The 18861-nt window shown below is 40.3% G+C and overlaps 2 protein-coding genes and 1 long non-coding RNA gene across 3 annotated transcripts in view; 2 read left to right on the forward strand and 1 right to left on the reverse strand.

Moving 5' to 3' along the window:
- The window catches only part of LOC145509797 (uncharacterized), a 291814-nt gene that overhangs the window by 250722 nt on the left and 22231 nt on the right, over positions 1-18861 (forward strand). The gene's annotated exons all lie outside the window — the stretch shown is intronic.
- LOC145509796 (uncharacterized) overlaps positions 1-18861 on the forward strand; it is an 889905-nt gene that overhangs the window by 22252 nt on the left and 848792 nt on the right. The window lies entirely within an intron of this gene.
- LOC145508592 (uncharacterized) lies at positions 15585-18766 on the reverse strand. The gene is made up of 2 exons (XR_014055459.1): positions 18653-18766; positions 15585-17762 (listed from the first exon to the last, which is right to left on the reverse strand). It is a non-coding gene; the product is annotated as an uncharacterized LOC145508592 (long non-coding RNA).

Here is an 18861-nt window from a genome sequence, read left to right on the forward strand (position 1 = left end):
TAGGAAGCATCACTATGAACAAAGCTAGTGGAGGTGATGGAATTCTAGTTGAGCTATTTCAAATCCTAAAGAATGATGCTGTGAAAGTACTGCACTCAATATGCCAGCAAATTTGGAAAACTCTGCAGTGGCCACAGGACTGGAAAAGATCAGTTTTCATTCCAGTCCCAAAGAAAGGCAATGCCAAAGAATGCTTAAACTACTGCACAATTGCACTCATCTCTCACACTAGCAAAGTAATGCTCAAAATTCTCCAAGCTAGGCTTCAACAGTATGGGAACCATGAACTTCCAGATGTTCAAGCTGGATTTATAAAAGGCAGAGGAACCAGAGATCAAATTGCCAACATCCGTGGGATCATTGAAAAAGCAAGAGAGTTCCAGAAAAACATCTACTTCTGCTTTACTGACTATGCCAAAGCCTTTGGCTGTGTGGCTCACAACAAACTGTGGAAAATTCTTAAAGAGATGGGAATACTAGACCACTTGACCTGCCTCCTGAGAAATCTGTATGCAGGTCAAGAAGCAACAGTTAGAACTGGACCTGGAACAACAGGCTGGTTCCAAAATGGGAAAGGAGTACACCAAGGCTGTATATGTCACCCTGCTTATTTACCTTATATGCAGAGTACATCATGAGAAATGCTGGGCTGGATGAAGCACAAGGTGAAATCAAGATTGCCGGGAGAAATATCAATAACCTCAGATATGCGGATGACACCACCCTTATGGCAGAAAGTGAAGAATAACTAAAGAGCCTCTTGATGAAAGTGGAAGAGGAGAGTGAAAAAGTTGGCTTAAAGCTCAACATTCAGAAAACTAAGATCATGGCATCTGGTCCCATCACTTCATAGCAAATAGATGGGGAAACAGTGGAAACAGTGACAGACTTTATTTTTCTGAGATCCAAAATCAATGCAGATGGTGACTGCAGCAATGAAATTAAAAGACACTTGCTCCTTGGAAGAAAAGTTATGACCAACCTAGACAGCTTATTAAAAAGCAGAGACATTACTTTGCCAACAAGGGTCCATCTAGTCAAGGCTATGGTTTTTCCAGCAGTCATGTATGGATTTGAGAGTTGGACTATAAAGAAAGCTGAGTGCCAAAGAATTGATGCTTTTGAATTGTGGTGTTGGAGAAGACTCTTGAGAGTCCCTTGGACAGCAAGGAGATCCAACCAGTCCATCCTAAAGGAAATCAGTCCTGAATATTCATTGGAAGGACTGATGCTGAAGCTCCAATACTTTGGCCACCTGATGTGAAGAACTGAATCATTTGAAAAGACTCTGAAGCTGGGAAAGATTGAAGGTAGGAGGAGAAGGGGATGGCAAAGGATGATATGGTTGGATGGCATCAATGACACTATGGACATGAGTTTGAGTGGGCTCCAGGAGTCGGTGATGGACAAGGAGGCCTGGCGGGCTGCAGTCCATGGGGTCACAGAGTCAGACACAACTGAGCGACTGAACTGACTGACTGACTGAGGTACCCATACTTCTATACTTCACAAAGTCCATTTCTAGGGAAGTGAAAGAGATTTCACAGAAGTTTTGTTTTGAAATTGAGGGGATCATAGAAATTACCTACTCTTATTTATGGCTTACAATTGAGAAAAATGAGACCAAAAGATATTTAATAGAGTCAAGTGTCTATTTAATTCAAAGACCCTGCATGATCATCTAGCCTCACCTAGCAGCATTTGTTTCTGCTAACTGCTCACCTTGTATTGTTATTGAATATATATGAATAGAGAAAGGGAGGAGAGAGAAAAAGAGAGATGGAAGTAATAAAATAAATTAGATGGTAAGTCACTCACTCTTAAGACCGAAGTTCTACACCTTCATATGGAGTTGAACAGATTGTGATTTCTAGTTTATTTGACTCAGTGGGATAAGCTGGTAGGCTTCAGGGGTGGTGGCTTTCTGAGAATAATGGACAGTTTGCATCACAGAAATCCTTGGAGATAATGAGTCCCCATTAGCAGAGAAATGATTTTCTTGCCACTTAAGGGTACTATTAATTTGAGTGCAAGTGTGTCCATTTCCACTTTAGTAGCTCCAATAAAACTGTTGAAAATCCCAAATAACTGGTACCATATTTCCAGTTTATTGCAATAATATGTTGGTGCCAGGATTGCCCACAAATTATTACAATTTGGTATTTTTTTTTACTCTTTCTCATATTATTGTATAGTTTTGCAACTTGACGAGATTAATTTGTGGTCTCTGGAGAGATACATTACTTCTAGTCCTGACAGAGGTAGTCAATGCCTCAAGGAATTTGTCTTTATGTAGCAAAATAATTCCTGGAGGATATTTTGAGGTAACCGCCCTTTTGAAGGCATGGGGTGCCTTAAGTTGTGTTATCCTGGTTATCTACATCTTCTAAAGTTGTGCTTTTCAACTGTGGGGGGTACGTTAGAATCAAGAGAGGATCTTGTATGAAGAACCAATGCCTGGACCCCACCTCTGGTGACTCTATCCAGGGATGAGACCCGGGCATTAGAAGTCTTTAAAAGTTCCCTGGATAATTCAGCAAGGGTTGAGAACGCTCATTGGCACATTATGGCTCCTTTCTAGCATTGCATAATTAGAGGAGATCCTTTTATCATGGGAGAAATCACCCATAATGTAGCAGTCTAGGAGCTCTTGTGAAGAGAGAGCTGGAACTGACAGTTTCATCGTAGATGGCCTCAATATGATGGCTGAGTGTGTTAATACTTATGTTCTGTTTTAACCTAATGGCCTACCTATAACTTATTTATGTTTAACTTGACAACAGTAAAAAATATGAAAGCCAAATTGACTACAGCAATGTATATTACCCAAAGAAATGAATCCTTTAGTTATTTCTCTTCCTTTACTATGAGATTCAATAATGTTGAGTGACTTCTGCTCATGTTAATAAATAGATGTTTCAGGATTGTCATTCACTGAGTCAAAATATTTGTTTATCCTTTTGCTAATTAGGTACCAGAACAGTCTGACAAACCAACACATCAGTATCTTCACAACCAAAATTCACCGTGAAAGTGAAAGTCTCTCAGTCGTGTCCAGGCCAGAATACTGGAGTGGATAGCCTTTCCCTTCTCCAAGGGATCTTCCCAACCCAGGGATCGAACCCAGGTCTCCTGCATTGCAGGTGGATTCTTTACCAGCTGAGCCATAAGGGAAGCCCCAAACATTGTGGAAATGAACAAATCATTTTTTAAAAGTTGCTTTTGGCACCTCAAAGCATTTGAATGTTTCAAAGCATTTGAAACAAATGCTTTAAAGTGTCATGTGACAGGAAATTAATTTCCAATAAAGGAAATCTGACACTTTTTAATCTTGTTGGATAATAGGCATTAGAAAACTGATAGTGATGATTCTAGTTTCTAATATAATTACCAAACTCAAGGGCTGTGTTAGTTCTTAAGATACAGACTTCCAAATCAGAGAATTTTTGATAATATTTGTAAAGGATATAAAAGATGAAGAATGACTAAAAATGACCAGAGAATTATTTATAATGGAGAAAATTAAAGAAGTAAAAGCCCCCAACAGAAGGGGATAGTTAGCAATTATGGCCTATCCATATGCTGAACGGAGAAGGCAATGGCACCCCACTCCAGTACTCTTGCCTGGAAAATCCTATGGACGGAGGAGCCTGGTAGGCTGCAGTCCGTGGGGTCGCTGAGAGTCGGACACGACTGAGCAGCTTCACTTTCACTTTTCGCTTTCATGTATTGGAGAAGGAAATGGCAACCCACTCCACTGTTCTTGCCTGGAGAATCCCAGGGACAGAGGAGCCTGGTGGGCTTCCGTCTATGGGGTCGCACAGAGTCAGCCACGACTGAAGCGACTTAGCAGTAGCATATGATGAAATGTTATAATACGGATTAAAATTTTTTAAAGACAGTGGAAAAATGCTCCTATCATGTGGAGAAAAAGCTGAATAATACACAATAGCAATAATATGATCCTCTCTAAATTGCACAGATATTCCCTTGACTCTGTTTTTCTTTATCCCCTGGTTACTTCAGGGTGATAGCAAAGTCAGGGAGATCAGCAGACTGTCTCTCTTGCTCTGGACGCTGACCCAGGCATAGGCATTTGAGGAGATGATTTCTCAAGGCCTGGGTTTCCAATTTCTGGTGACTCCTTCCAAGCATGATGCTAGAATACCTGGGCTTATTAATGTGGATATGTAACTAAGAGATTTTCTCTCTAGCAATGACTTAGACCAGAGTCAACTGGAGAAGTAAATGATAATTTAGCTGTCAATTCCTACAGCTCTTTTACCTAATGAGAGTCATCATTTCCACCCACGGTGTCATTCTTTTAGAATAGCACACCTCTTAAACCCCTCCAAAATCTTCTCCCAGGGTAAAGCTTACTAGACCAAATATATTTACTTTTACTTCCATGGCTTGTTGGTGTTTTTCTCATTTGTGGTTGATTTTTCTCATATAATAGAAAGTAGTGCTTTTCAAAGTGTGGTTCCATGGGCCTGCAGCATCAGCATCACCAGGAATTTAAACTTTAAAAAAGTGGTTACTGAGGCTTCCCTGATGGCTTAGTGGTAAAGAATCTGCCTGTGAATGCAGGAGATATGGGTTCAGTCCCTGGTCCAGGAATATCCGACATGCTGCAGAGCAACTGGGCCTGTATGCCACAACTATTGAACCTGTGCTCTAGAGCCCAGGAGCTGCAACTATTAAGCCCATGAGCTGCAACTACTGAGCCCATGCAGAAGCCATCTCAGTAAGCCTGCACACCACAACTAGGGAGAAGCCCTCACTCATCACAGCTAGAGAAAAGCCCCTGCGGCAACAAAGATCCAACACAGCCATGAATAAATGAATTTTTAAAAATGGTTACTAGTTAACTAGAACATGTTTCTTTCCTTTATGATATTTCTCCCTCAACAGTTTATAGAATTATCATAGCTAAAATGTAGGTTGCTATGTTTTATTGCACATTCTTCCATGTGTTTTCCAAATATTAACTCATTTAATTCTTATAATCACATTATGAGGTAGGTGTTATTATTTCCCTATTTTGTAGGGAAGGAAACTGGACACAGAAAAGAGAAGTAACTCACCCAAAGACCAGCAGATATAAAAAATGCTCATGGAAAAAATATTGGAAGCAAAAATCTACCAGAAGCAGTTATTTCTGGATGTGGGAACTACAGATAGCTTTAAATTTCTCCTCTGTGCTTTTCTATATTTTCCAAAGCAAAAACATAGTACACTTGCTATCAGAAGAAAATTCAAAATATTGAAAAATTTGAAGATAGAATTCTCAGAGAAGACCTGGAGTACGGGTGAGCCAGGACAGGAGAGAAGAGTTGTGATTTATTAAAAACCTTCTTCCTCAGGTCAAGTCTTCCAGGATCCTGGCAGTTGCTGAGCAAGTGAGGAGATAGAGCCCTGGGTGTGGGCATGTAAGCATCAGAACTGAAAATCCAGGAAGGGTATGACATTGAGCAATCTGATCTTTTCAATGTGTTAACAAGTTTCGAAACTTACTATCTTTGTGGATAGGCAGTGGTAAAGTGTGTTTTATCACAATATGTTTAAGAGACATTCGATGGCACAAAACCCAGCTCTCTGAATCCAAGGTAGAAGGACAGTTTGACCATAAAACAATGCCCTGACTCATCTTTAATTAAGTGTGCAATGTGGGGAGGGAATTAGTGTTTTCTAGTATATGAGAGGTATGGAGCAACAGCTATAAGTTTTCAAAATAGTCCATTATTAGCAATCTGCACTGAATCGATTGGTAGCCACAGTTCAGTTAGCCCTTAAACAAGCTGAACAATAGCTGAAATGATTATTTGGGGTAAATTATTGCTGTTATAAAATGTAATCAGTGTTTTATTACAGCAAAAATAGATTTTTTTTTCTTAATTTCTCTCTTCACTCCACCTCTCCTCAACTGGATCTCCTTGCCAGAGATCTGGAAGAATGATCTCTTGTTTCCCTCCCCACACTGGCAGGAGAGTCTCAGGCATTCAAATGCAGCAAGACAGGATATATCTTGTAAAGGTTTTCCATTTTAATATCCCTTAATGACCAATAATGAATTCCTTATAGTTAATCCCCTGTTCTCATGAAAACAATCTAGATGGTTTAAAAAATCAATCATTAATGAGCAGTTAGTGACAGCTCCCCAACAACACAGCTGTATTTTTGTAAAAGTGATTAAACATTGTCTGCATTTATAATTGCATGGTTAATAAGAATGTTGAGCACTAAGTCAAGCATTGTTGCTAATGATGACAGATTATGATGCTACAAATGCTTTAGAGTTATGAGGCTAAATTTTCAAAGGCAGTCCCTGGAATAAAATTCACACAGACCCTTAAGTATTCAATTTGCATGGACCGTTACCAGGTTTGTGCATGGTATTTGGGAACTTTGCAGTTGAGACTCTTTAGAAAATCTAGCCCATTATGACAGAAAACATCTGTAATTGACAGTAACTGATATCCTTCTGCCCAGTGTTGGTGAAAGGTATAAGATGCTCTCTGTGTGGTTTGATGGAGTTCATAACCCCTTTGATGAAGAGTCCTGAAGGCTGAAAGTAAGGCAAAGAAGATCTCTAGGGGATATGATTCATCTTCACACATAGGTGTAAATATCAAGAGTTTTGCAAGGAGGTGAGAAAGTGGGCAAGTCATTTGGAAGGGGGACTTGGTAATACCTTCATTAATTATTTACCTCTCCCATTTTGGCCTTAAAACTACTCACTAAACGTTGGTAATTCCTGGATTATCATTTATAAGTCTAAGTATTTTAAATCTGAGATTGTCCCATGGTCCACTGGGGATTGATGACTGTGCTGAGGGATTTCAATCTTTTTGAAAATGTGTACAGAGTGGGTCACCTCGTGATTGAGCATGCGCCATCTGCTGCTCAGTCTGTCTGTACTCTGATCAGGTATGAAGCCATAAGTAGTCATATATGGTAAAGAAGATTGCAGGCTAAAAAAAGGTGCTGATGAATTTGAGGATTCTTGGAAACATCTGGTAACTTTCTGGGATGTTGAGGGTCTGACTGATAGTTTGGTAGCATTATGTCTAGTGCAATTGTCTACTTATTCCTGTTGGTATGGATATCTTCTCTTGACAATAGCTTGACGTAGAGAGCCAGGACCATGTGCATTATTCCATTGGCTTCAATATAACACCTTAATCAGTGATGCTTTTATCTGGATCAGGAAGCCCTTGTCTGAGCAGAGGATTACAGACTGTTACAAGCATGTTTATTTTAAATTTTATTGGAGTATAGTTGATTTGCAATGTCATGTTTGTTTCAGGTGTATAGCAAAGTGATTCAGTTATACATATATTTATTCTTTATGAGATTCTTTTCCCATATAAGTTATTACAGAATATTAGTAGAGTTCCCTGTGCTATATAGTAGATCCTTGTTGGTTATATAGTCTATATATAACAGCATTTATGTTAATCTCAAACTCCTGATTTATCCCTCAGACCTAGAGATTATCATACTAAGTGAAGAGTCAGACAGAGAAATATAAATATCATATGGTGTCACTCGTGTGTGGAATCTAATTTTAATAAATGATACAAATGAACTTGTTTATAAAATAGAAACAGACTTACAGATTTCAAAAATGAGCCTGGTTTTAAGATATCTGGGTTTCAAATGTTACTCTGGCACTCACTAGTGACATTCTATTCCTTTTGAGGCCTTTCTTTTTCTCATTGGTGATGTAGGAGGGTTTGGTAGGTACTTGTTAGGGTTATTGTGAGGAGTCAATGAGATAAATATTTGAAACTCTTAGTAGAGTGACTAGGATTTAGTATGTGCTTGATAGGAGCTAGTGGTTCCTGTTTTATCAATGTTAAGGCCACAGGTCTATGTCCTGAATGAGTAAGTATAGTTGAGGCTGGGATCTCTTTAGCGAATCTGGGTGATTCCATGTAGATCTAAGAGAAATGAGGTACTGCCCTTAGTCCATGTATTAAGTAGCTTGTAGCTAATGAGAGGTTACTTACATATTTTGGGCTGAAATGTGTTCCTCCTGTACCTAAGAAGATACAAGCATATTGCAGAGAGGGGAGGAATGGACACCAGCTGAGTCAGACCAGCCCAGAGGCACGGCAGCTGTCATAGCCAGAGGGTCTCACAACTTGGTCCCAGCATCTGAAACCACACCCAGAGCTACTGTAGAGCCATTCAGGATTGGAGTTGAATCATTAGTGGGGAAGAGCTTTCTGGAGCCTGTGATGGCAACAGAAAGATCTGAAATGATGTTTGTTCTGACTTCTGCGAGGGACTTCTGCTCTCTTAAAGAGCCCTCCTATTTCCTGCCTAAGCTTCTGGTGCCCATTTCTGTGGTCAGGAGTACATTTTCCCCATGCCCTATAACCAATTTTACTATTTTTTCTTCCATTATTTATTGTTAAAAATATGAGGAAAATAGTGTACATACATTTGTTTCCACCTCTTCTTGTCACATAAATGTGGTCCTACTGTGCACAGTTTTTTACTTTGCTTTGGCTTGCTTAACAATATATCTTGGAGAAGTCTTGTAGGAGTATATGTATCAGTCTTTTCTATTCCTTTTTGCCATGTATTCCACTGAGTGGATATACCATTGTCTAGTCAACTAGTTTTTAATTCATGGGCATTTGGTTGGGGTGGGGGGGCATTTCTTGATTATAAAGCAGAGACTGCTGCTGCTGCTGCTAAGTCGCTTCAGTCATGTCCGACTCTGTGCGACCCCATAGACGGCAGCCCACCAGGCTCCCCCGTCCCTGGGATTCTCCAGGCAAGAACACTGGAGTGGGTTGCCATTTCCTTCTCCAATGCATGAAAGTGAAAAGTGAAAGTGAAGTCGCTCAGTCGTGTCTAACTCTTCGTGACCCCATGGACTGTAGCCCACCAGGCTCCTCTGTCCATGGGATTTTCCAGGCAAGAGTACTGGAGTGGGTTGCCATTTCCTTCTAGATAGCAATTAAACATCCTACAGGCCACAATACTTTCCCCTATCCCTTTTCTCCTCCTTGGTTTGTTTGTTCTCTAACAAATTAGTGGGCCTGCATCATAAAACAGTGAAAAATACCTGCTGAATGGAGTTGACACATGAAGGAAGAATGGGCTCATGCCTTGGTCTTAGTTCTCCTCACTTCTATCCCAATAGAATTAGGATTCTTGATCTCTAACTGCAGAAATCTTAAAAATATGACAATTAAAAAAAAAATATGACAATTAAAGCCAAAGGCAAAAATGCATGGTGTTTTAAAATTTTAAAGAATCGCATGAGTCTCAACATTTAAATAATTTAAAAAAAGTGAAATGATGGGGGAGTTTGTGTAGCTCCAGGGATTTAATGAAAACCTTGAACTTTTAACTTTAATACACATCTTTACTTTAATGCCCAATGTCTTCATTTGGCAAATGAAAATCATACTGGTTGTTACCCACTTCTGTTTGTGAATGTAAATACACTTCTCTTTGTGTATTTAGTATGGCTAAATTATTGGCAAATATTTTGTAAACATGAAATGCTAAAGAGTCATGCTGGTTTGCATGGCAATAGCCAGGAACCATGTCTTTATACTCAACTGACATAAGTGATCAACAAGAAGATTAGGCAGGGTAGTCTATATTTGGGAGGTTTTATAAAGACTGGCAAATGCCAAGGATACAAATGTCCTTTAACTTCAGACTGTGTATTGTTACACATGGACATTGTTGATAGAACTGAGGATTTGCTGCAACCCAGTAGCAACTCTCTTCTTTGAGTAGCCCAAGCAATGCCCCCTGACCTCCAACCCCTGCCACTGCCCCTCTTATTTATCCTGGTTCTTCCCACGTTTCTCTTTATTTGTATTGTCCCCAAGCTAAGAGTTGGCTCTGTTGCATTCAGTCAGAGCAAATCTTACATGGGGAGCCCACCTTCAAATCCAGTTTGATCTAGTGCTCCATCCTCTAATGTGTCATTGAGACTGGGATAACTGGCCATGGAACCTTGGGGAAGTTTCTTTAACCTCTCTGAGGCTCAACTTCATGATCTGTAAAACATGAAGTGGGATATTTATTGCTCAGGATTATTATAAGGATTAAATGAGGTAATGTGAGTAATTAATGGGCAGTAAATTTAGGTTCATTCTAAGCTGCCTGTACCTTTCAACAACACCTCCCTTGTTAGAATTCCCATTAACAATTTATGAGTCTTCAGACTGTGACACACACCTTGACGCTTAAAGAATGGTTTCGCTTTGTGTTCTTGTGTTGTGTATATAAAAAACCTATATTCCATGTTTTTCAGTTTGCTTTCTGGGAGTAGAAGCTAAATTTTAATTGAACATCCACTGAGGGTCTAAATAAAACTTAAAGTTTTTAGATTTTTAAAGCTAGAAGGGAAGGTATGGATGTGTCATGTTGTATTTCCAGGATGGTCACTGTAATAACTCTCACCCGTCATGTTTTTCTACAGTATGGACTTACTACTTCCTTCACCCAGAGGTAAAGTCCAATCCTTCTCCTTTGAATTTAAGCAAGCTTGGAACCACTTCACTCAGTAGAATACAGTGGAAGGGACACTATGGCTTCCAAGGTTAGGTCACATGATATAGTGCACCTTCTCCCTGGTTGATCAGGATCATCACCTTTTGGAGTTCCCTGTCTCCTGTAAGAAATTCAACATTCCTGAGACCATTGTTGTAAGTCCAAGCCACATGGAGAGGCAGCCAAACTTGTAAATGAAGATATTGTCTTGAAAGTGGATCTTCCATTCTCCAATGTTCTAGCTCCAGCCATTTGGGTCTCCTTGTGGAAGGCCCAGATATTATGGAGTAGAGAAAAGCTGTACCACTGTGTTCTTTCCAGTTCCTGACCCACAGAACTCATAACCATGGTAGTATGGTTGCTGTTTTATGCTACTGAATTTAGAGTAGTTTTCTATGCGGCAAAGATGATTGGAGCAAGGGATAGCAATTTGACTATCATATTTTGGAAATCTCCTTAGGCCAGAGAGTGTAAATAAATCATTTTATTTAAATAAAGCCTTAGAGGTAGAATCATTCTTAAGCACTGGGTTTCAGCCTGAACCTCCATGCACTGTTTATTACATCATGTATCCTCCTAGCTCTGAATGTTAGCTTCCCATGTTTGCATAGTCAACACCTGACTTCCTGTCTCTTTTCTCAAGTTGTATACATTCTAAGAAGTGCTTTGCTCATGCAGCAGGCCATGAGGAAATGAATTACATTATAAGCCTAGCAGATAGGATTTTTTTTTTTTTTTCAGACTTTAGGTTGGAAGAGGCATTGGGGGCTCTCAGAGAAGGAACAGAGATAAAGAGATGGAAATGGAGAGGAAATGAGACCATATGCTGAGGTTGGAGCCTTGCAGAGGAGGATGTGGGAAGTGGCACAGCAGGATGAAAATTATAAGGCACTGGTGGAAAAAGAAGGTTGAAATTGCTGCAACTCTATTGAAGCAAAGAACTGTGTGCTGACAAGAAGGTTGATGAGCAGCTCTAGCCAATCTCTTCCTGTTTATAGATCAAGGAGAAGTGAGGAAAGTGGCATATGGAATAAGAAGGATCAGAGGGAGTCAGCGTGAAGGAGAGAGAAACCTGCAGGAGGGAGAAGGAGAGACTCAGGAAGTCTATGGAAGCAGCAGGTTGAGCTCCACTGAGGGGAGAGATGGAGAGCTCAAGCAGAGAAGCAGGGGAACAGTTGGCCCTAAGTGTCCAAGAGAAAACCAGGAAGAATTGGAGACAGTGGGAGGTGATGAGGGGCATAAAATAAAAGCACAAACAAAATGTTCAAAGAGAACACTTGGGATAGAAGTTAAAGCAGTAAAGAGTGTCTGGAAGAGATGGGACAAGTGGATATTCAAACATATTTTGAATGAAAATAGTAAATCAACTTTTGTTAAAAGAAAATAGTTTGGATGACAGTTTAAGTGGCATGACATGTTTTGTATTACCTGCTTATAAAGAAGGCCGAATTGTACCTAAGATGTTCCCAGAAGTGAAGCTTAAGATGTTATTTGACTTTATTTTTTAAAGATTTATTTATTATTGCTATTTTCTGTGCCAGATCTTCATTGCTTTACGTAGACTTTTATCTAGTTACGGGGAGTGGGGGCTGCTCTTCATTGTGGTGTATGGGATTCTCATTGAGATGGCTTCTCTTGTTCCAGAGCACAGGCTCCAAGTGCACAGGCTTCAGTGGTTGCAGCTTGTGGGATCAGTAGTTGGGATACATGGGCTTAGCTGCTCTACACATGTGGAATTTTCCCAGACCAAGGGTAGAACCAGTGTCATCTGCACTGTTAGGCAAGTTCTTAACCGCTGGACCGCACAGAGAAGCCCCCAAGATGCCATTTTATTTTAAAAGAAATTAAGCACATATAAACAAAAATGGATATCCTGGAAATTGGACTTTCTTGGAATACTAAGCAAAAGAAATAGCATTAAGGCATGAAAGCCTGTAATTAAAGCGTAGTGACTAAAATCCAGTAAGAGAGTATTCATTGTTTAATGAAAACCTATATTTGATACCAAAGAAGATCAGAAATACAAGGAGGTGCTTTGTCTAGCTCCTACTCTGGAGTTCTTTCAGATATCTAGAGAACTTTTAGTCCTAATTTTGACTAAAATCTGAAGATAACCTTAAGACTGAAATTTTGATGAAGAAGATAATGATGATGACATTGATGATGGTCATAATAGTGATGGTGGTGATGATGGTGGTAAGGATGATGACGCTTTCTGTATGCTAGGCACTGTTCTAAGTGCTTTGCATGTATTAACTAATATAATCTCCCAACAGTCATTTGGGGTTCCTTAAATGCCTTTGGTTATGTCCATTTTAAGGATAAAGATATTGAGGCACACTTGTCGTTCTTTCACTTCCCCATATCCATGTCTATTTCTAAGTAATTGGAATGGATTAGAAAGAAAGCCTAAAGTATGATAAACAAGTAATGAAAGCAGTTGTTTGCAAGGTGCTTGTCATCCTCAGAATATTCTCAGCCCCACTCACTGAGGCTCTGCTCAGAAGTCAACCTGAAGTCTCCAGGTCCAACACTGCTAGAGTATTTGCTTATTAATGGAATGATTGTTATGCTTAAGGGAGTGGTTATTATCTCTGATTATGGGAGAGCACACATTATAAGTCCATCTAAGGATGAGGTTTTATTCTTTAATGGTTGTCTGATATAAACGAAAGAATAGGACCCCTGGAGTTGGACAGGGATTTGAATTTGAATCTTGGCTCCACTTCTTACTGTTTGTTTGACCTTTGGACAACTTATTTATTATTGTTTTATTCATAGTAAAATTAAGTGAAATGAGAAATTTAGAGTGCTTGAGAATTAGTTGAGTTTCAAAATGTGTTCTGCTTTTTTTTTTTTTAATAGAACTGGTGATTGCAGACATTGGATAATAATCAAATCAAATGTTGATATGGCCTTTGTAGGTGAGGCTGAAAACTTCACATTTTCATATGCACATGGATTATGTATCTCCATTATGAAATGACCACTGAAAAGTTGAAAAATAATTGAGATTTAGGCAAATGAGAAAAAATGCTTGAAAGAGAAAACTGTAACTATCTTTTAATTTCAAAAACCCATCTGTGGTAGACAGAATAATGACTCCCTAAATGTGTCTACATCATAATCCCATAAATTGGTGAATGTGTTGCCTTAGATGGGAAAAGGAAATTGGCAGATGGGATTAATAGCAAATCCTTGAGATGGAAGATTATCCTGAATTATCTGAGTGGGCCCAATCTAATCACATGGGTCTTAAAAATCAGAGACTCTCCAACTGTGGTCAGAGAAAGAGATGTGGTGTTGGAAGATGATCAGGGAGATGCAACCTTGCTGGCTCTGAAGAAAGAGGAGGGAGCTATGAGCCAAGGGATGTGGGGAGCCCTTAGAAGATGGAAAAGGCAAGAAAATATCTTCTCTCCAAGAGTCTCCAGAGGGAAAAAATCCCTGCTGAGACCGTAATTTTAGCACACTAAGACCCATATTGGACTTGATATAGAGAATTGCAAGGTAATGCATTTGTGTGTATATTAGTGGTATAGCTGCCTTTGTTCCCATAATCTCTGTTGGAATAGTCCTAATTCTGGCAATCTCTCAGCCTTTATTGACCAGAGCCTCCTTTTTCATAGAGTCCTTTTTGGTATGTTATGTTAACCTCCCTTGGGAGTGTCTTAACATTGACCTTATTTTTCCGTGGCCTTCCCCCTTTTGACTCACAGATGAATCGTTCACAATCATGTTTGCACCATAGGATTGCTCACTAGGTCAGAGTTAATTTGAACAAAAGAAGTCTCTTGGCCCAGTTTGGGCCAACAGAGTTTCTTTTCCACGAGTTTGGAGTGGGTTGAGGGAGAGGTTTTTCTCAACCTCTGCATGTGGCTTGAACTCAGATAGTGTAAACTTAGGGGCTGGGTGGTGGCTGTAGATATGGAGAAGGTAAAAATTAGATCTGTAGGAAGAGGAATCTGAGGTTGATGGACAGACTCAATGGACATGAGTTTGAACAAGCTCTGGGAAATGGTGAAGGACAGAGAAGCCTGGCATGCTGCAGTCCATGGGGTGGCAAAGAGTTAGACACAACTGAGTGACTGAACAACAACAAAGAAAGAGGAATCCGAGGCTGATGGAGAGAGCATAGCAGAGATGAGGGTCTGAAAGACCAAGAACATGTTAGCCATGTTCTGGCTGGCTCTCAGTCAACAGTTTTACCCCTATTGGGTTCAGGTGTATCTCTGCCCCAAGATAACATTGTACCTTGATGCAAATGTCCTTTTTAAAAGAACCTTGCTGAGAGGTTTTCTGTAACTTACAGACAAAAGAGCCTTGACTAAAACAACTACTGAGATGAAAATGAATCAAGAGATTGAGAACTTTTCACTAATGTCATTTTGGGTCTTCATTTGTGCTTTATCCTAAGGAAAACTACAGAAAAATCCAAAGCAATATGATCATTCTATAGACCATGGAGCATTTTGTACTAGTACAGTTATGGTTAGAGCTCATAGCAGGGCCTGCCTGTGGAGATTGAGGCCTCTGGATATATAGAATGCTTCTTTAGGCTCTGGCCAGAGGTATCTGATTCTCATATTCAAAATTAATGTTGGCAGAGGGGTATTTTTAAATCAGGATTTTGCAATTCCAGCTGACCTTTCTGCAGCAAACTTAAACATACAACCACAGTGCCTTGAATATTGAACTAGTGCTTTTCAACATATTCACGTGAAAGTCAAAGTCAAAGTTGCTCAGTCGTGTCCAACTCTTTGCAACCCCATGAACTGTACAGTCCGTGGAACTCTCCAGACCAGAATACTGGAGTGGGTAGCCTTTCCCTTCTCCAGGAGAACTTCCCAACCCAGGGATCGAACCCAGGTCTCCCACATTGCAGGCGGATTCTTTACCAGCTGAACCAGCAGGGAAGCCCTGGTGCTTTTCTGTAACTATTTAATTCTGAGACTATGTCTGATAGAGATTATGCTTTCTTGGAGGAGAACTTATAGCCAGAAAGGTAGTTTGCTAATTATCATAGAATTTAAAAAGCATCCATAAAAATCATGTTACTCAAGTCTCTTATTATGCAGACAGGGATATATGTGCAGAAGGGCTAAATTGATTATTTTATGGTCTTGATATGAGTCAGGTAGCCCTAAAGATAAAGTATCCATGAATTTATTCATCGCCTCCTTCCTTCCTTTCTTTCTTCCTTCCTCCTTCCCTCCAATTATTATTTTTTGAGTAGTTACTGCATACATAACAGCTTTGAAAACCTGGAGATGCAGTAGTAAAGTAGTAAACTTTACTGCTTACAGGACCCTCATAGGGTCCTGCTTACAGGACCCTCATAGGGTCCTCCTCTCGTGGAGACCTTACCATTGTGGAGCTTATATTTGAGTTGGGAGAACTCAACTCAAATTTATTTACTGGGATAAAATAAACATGTGAATAAATGTATAAAATAATTTTAGATGATGACAAAGCACTATGAAGGAAAAAAAAAAAGTAGTAATGTAATAGAGAATTACCGTCTGGGGTAACATAGGCTGTGACTTCTCAGAGCGAGGAAGTTACATTCAGCTGATCTAGCTATTCTATCCATCTATCACTTATCTGCCTTATCTATCATCTTTGATTACATAAGACAACATCATGATTTCTATCTAATACCAGAAGACCGAGATTAAATCACTTCTCTAATCACAGAGTTCATGATTTTCAATATAGTTTTATTTCCATTGCTTCTACTGCCACCTCGAGTATTGGATTGGGAACCTGCTCTCAAGAATTCATATTCAAGTTGAAAAGAGAAAGCACACACCAATATGGGATAATACTTCAAAGTACTAATTAGTTACTTCCCTTCTCCAAATCCTCACAAAATCCCTTCACTGTATCCCGAAGACTTCTCCTATGGCTCCCACCTTCTCCCTTGGATACTCCCCCTTCCCACACACACACAGATATGAGACAAAACAGAAACAAATCCTGCAAAAACTAGATCATTTGGGAATCTGCCAGTCAGTATAAGGGAAAGATCCAGGTGCACATTTTAGTGTTCCTTCCCCTGTTCTGAGAATCTAGACTGCAAAACCTCAACTGCTACTGAAGCAAATACCCTCTATCACCAATTCCAGCTGGCTGTGAGGAAACCTACTCACCACTGACTTACTGGTTTCATTGCTGTTCTTCAGTCGCCAAGTCGTGTCTGATTCTTCACAACCCCATGGACTGCAGTACGCCAGGTCTCCCTGTTCCTGCCCATCTCCTAAATTACCAGTGGTCTTCTCCTTTCATCCAGTGTGGAGTCATTGTTTTCTGTATGAAAAGATCTGACCTACTTTATCTGCTACCCCAGGAGTATGCAAACTCCACAGATGAGAGGATGACGAGATGGTTGTGACACAAAGGGGAACTTTCAATTCTGACAAAGAAGGTGCTAGATATTCTCTGAAATCATTTGTGCTGTGTATGGCCACGTTGGCTGTCTGTTGTCACAATAATGCCTCATAACAAATCACCCCACATATCAGAGGCTTAAAACAGTAAGCATTTATTTAGTTTGAAGGTTGATAAGATAGTCTGGGTTTGGCTGAGTTATTTTGGTCTCAGCTGTGCTTATTCCTATGTCTGGTGTTGGGCTTTCCATTGATCTAAGATAGCTCCTGCTGGGATGACCTGGGCCATAACAATTTGCATGTCTATCATCCATTAGGCCAGCCTATGATGGGTCTTGTGTCACTTGTCGAAGAGTGAGAGCAATCCTGACCAATTAAGAAAGGGTTTTTTACTTGAGTGTGTTATTGGCCAAACAAGTCTCATGACCAAGCCCAGAGTCAAAAGGAAGGGGACTGGGTCAAGGAGAGAGAAGAAATTGGGAACATTAATGCATTCATTAACACCGTGGATTCTATACAATCGAATGTTAAGGGTTTACCAGTTTTCCAGGTAGTCTGGGCATAGTTTGGTTGGTAGAATAGAGTGGAGAGAAACTGGTGGCAGAGAGCATGGACAGGAACATGTCAGGGGAAAAGGAGCAATGCCCAAATCTGGGATAACTTGGAAAATGGAAGTGGAATTTGGGAGATCCTGTCCAGGTTGGCTATACCATGCATGAAGGAGTGCAAAGGACAGGAAGGAGGCAAGGTAAACTCTGTAGACAGTGATCTGGAGGATGGTAGTGACCATAAGAGGCAGGGAACCCACTCATGCCTAGTAGATGAAGGCGTGGAGATCACCTGTGAAAGAAGAGGGAAGACTGGTGACATCAGTAGGTCAGGTATGAGGGAGACAGAGCAGCAGAAAAGCAACATGGTGGAAGGGTTGTCTGATGAGAGCTACAGGCGGCCAGGAGGAATGATTCTCATGAGCCTGGACGGGGGTGAGGGGAAGGGGAGTGTTGAAACTCGTGGACAATAATTTTGATTCCCCATGAGAATTGGGAGTTTTCTCAGGGCTATAAGGAGGGTATGTATGTCTTGCTGGGTTACCCTGCAGTGCTCTCAAGACACCCCATCTAAAGCGTTATGCCTGAGGAGACCTCCAAGTAGGTGGGGGCATTTTCATGTGTCTAGCCCATGATTCCCTGCTTCCCCGCAGTTGCTGGGCCCTGCTACAGGTCTGATCAATTTCATCAGTTTCGCTTTTGTCCCCGCTGTCCCCCAGCTCACATTCAGATGCTCAGGTATCTCTTTCTTTTATCCTATCAAGTTCAACAAGCAATTGTAAAACCAGACAATCAGCAAGAAGCCAAGCATTCTAAATCTTATTTTTCTGTTTTTCTGATAAAAAGGTCTTTTCAAGACAACCAAAGTGGAAAGTATTTTGAATTACTTTCTTTGACCGTTTTTGAATTCCTCGGGATCACTATTGATAACATTCAGAATGATTTCTGGGACACAGCACTAGGTTTAAAATAGTGTGAAGGCTTCCGGGGCAACCACCTGCTATCAGAAGTGATGTGTTACCTGTGTTAGGGAAGAATCAGATGTCATGTTCTACAAGGTTAATGAGTAACAACTGTTTCATGGCTTGAGCGAGGCCCAGGCTGCCTACCCTAGTTTCCCCCTGCTCTGGAAAGAGCTGCAGTGTTGTAGGTAAAATAAAAGTTATTAAATACACACATTACTTTTTCTGGGTCTCAGATCTGCCCCATCCATCTTTGTCTCCTTTGTCCTTGCGAGGCAGCTCCTGGCATTTTTGAAGTCAGCTGAGTCTCTATGAAAGGCCAAGTTGTTTTTCTGCATTGCCAAGGAGACCAAAAAATAGAACCTGGTTAGCAAAACAAGTTCTTTGTGGGAGTGGGTGTTGCTTGAATGGGGAAAATCTGAAACCATT

This window comes from Giraffa tippelskirchi, chromosome 6 (assembly GCF_054371585.1).
Source record: "Giraffa tippelskirchi isolate mGirTip1 chromosome 6, T2T-mGirTip1v1.2.pri, whole genome shotgun sequence".
NCBI lineage: Eukaryota > Metazoa > Chordata > Mammalia > Artiodactyla > Giraffidae > Giraffa > Giraffa tippelskirchi.